At 41.2% G+C, this 1995-nt stretch overlaps 1 pseudogene; it reads right to left on the bottom strand.

Annotated features, from left to right (window-relative positions):
• Positions 1–502: 502 nt before the first annotated feature.
• LOC103675852 lies at positions 503–1329 on the bottom strand (annotated as a pseudogene).
• Positions 1330–1995: the final 666 nt, after the last annotated feature.

Raw genomic sequence — 1995 nt, 5'->3', positions numbered from 1 at the left:
TATATGTTAATTCATTGAATTTAAATTTAAAAAACTGAAGAAGGCCCTAATTATGCAGTCAGCAGGTAAGTCTTTAAAAATAATTTTTGATGATGGACCACTTTATCATTTTGGTTTGTAACTAGGAAGAAGACCCTAGAATTTAGGATCATTCCTCTAACAAAACTTCTGTTTTCTCTGCATATTTAGGTGGATGCCACAGCATTTTCTCAGTGCTTACCTCTATGAAAATGAAAAATTGGGAAAAGATGTGATTCTGAAAATTGCCACAGTGTAGCATTAATAATAAGTCATAGAAACTGAATTAATTGGGATTAAAAAACTATGTCATTGAATTCATTAAGAGACTAATTTCCAAAAGAATATATTTATTTAATAATTACCCGTAAGATTTATAATATACTTATGTCAGGTTGACCAGCTTATACTGGTAATGTAGTACTAATACCAACCAGAATAATTTTTTTGAAACGTATCAGTTATTTGATTCTTTGTAAGAAATTTAGAACACCAGTTTATGAGGATGAACTACATTGGTGAGAGAACACACAGAATGGAGCTAGCCCTGGAGTTGAGGACCAGGTTTGATTTGGGGCAGAATTTGGGTGTCCACAGCTGATCAACCTCGCGCCGCTCTATAAGCTTATATTTCTCAGATCTCACCTTCCTGGCGTCTGGGCTTTGCACAGCCGCTTCTGCCTGAAGTCAGCATCCGTGAGATGTTTTGGGATTTCTCACAACTACCAGATATAAATTCTGGTAGAGGGGGTGATGACAAATGTCTCTTATGTTCTGTGTAGGGAANTCGGTGGTGATCAGAGGTCCCGTCACAAGTGGCCAGCCCCTGCTCAGACACTTCGAGAAGACCACTCTTTCACCTCGGTGATGCGGAGGGGGGATGATCAGAATGGTCCCGGGGGGGTTGGTAGCTCAGTTTTTTCACCTGCTGCCTGAGGAGTTTTTGCCATGGGTCCACAACTTTTGAGGAAACCTCTTCAGTAGGATGGCGTCTAGGCATTTGGTGAAGTGAAGCCAGTGGAATGCCACCATTCTTGCTACCACCAGCTGGTGTCGTGACAGTAGCAAGAACTTTCTCCTTTTTCTTTTCAATCCTGAATTTAGCTGCCAAATACTTCCTCTTGTACAGAGCAGATCAGGAATATTTGCCAATTCCTCTGACCAGGATGGGATTTTGGCTGCAGCAAGGCTTTCCTTGCTGAGTATTTTTGGCCTTGAGGTTATGCTTTTTAACTTTGCCATGGCATCAGCCTTCCTGACTTAGGATTTCTTCTCCTTCCTCTCTGGTTTCTCAGCCTTTTCACCTGCCATCTTGCAAGATGGGAAAGAGCCAGAATAATTTTTTTTTTTTTTTGACAGTTGGAACATGATGGCCACAGGAAAATTTTAAACATCTCTATCTTTATCACTTATGCATCTCTCTGTGTAAATGGAGCTGGGACATATAATCTGTGTCAATATATATAGCAGAAGCATATTATATGTAGATGGTATAGAGGAACATAATGAAATGATCAACAAAAAAGACTTTGAAGCAGAAATGAGGAAAACTTTCTATTGTAAGTATAATAGAAATAGGAGTTTAAGAAGAAAGTGAATTGACGTTCTAGCATGCCCGCAGGTACAGAAAGAAGACTTCAACTGTCCGAAGGACTGAGCTAGAGGTGTGAGGTTGTGAGGAGGTTTCTGGAGATGAGGTGATTAGCCTCAGGAAGAGTGGAGAAAGGAAGAGCCAGGGCTGTGAGCATGAGGCCTGGAGGGGGAGGGCACCCATGCTCGTCCCAGCTCTCATTCTAACTTCCTGAATTTTGAGTGGGTATAACTGCTTCCTTCCATCGATTCCCTGCCCCCATCTCTCTCATTTCTTTTCCCTTCCCTTCCTACCTTTGCCCACAAAATTGGTCAAATGAGGTTAGGATGGGGATGAACCTGAGCGAAGTTGAGGTGGAGATAAAACAAAATATGGTGAGATTTTCG

Source organism: Ursus maritimus, unplaced genomic scaffold (genome assembly GCF_017311325.1).
Source record: "Ursus maritimus isolate PB19 unplaced genomic scaffold, ASM1731132v1 scaffold_13, whole genome shotgun sequence".
Lineage (NCBI taxonomy): Eukaryota > Metazoa > Chordata > Mammalia > Carnivora > Ursidae > Ursus > Ursus maritimus.
This window is presented reverse-complemented; position numbering and strand designations above follow the sequence as displayed.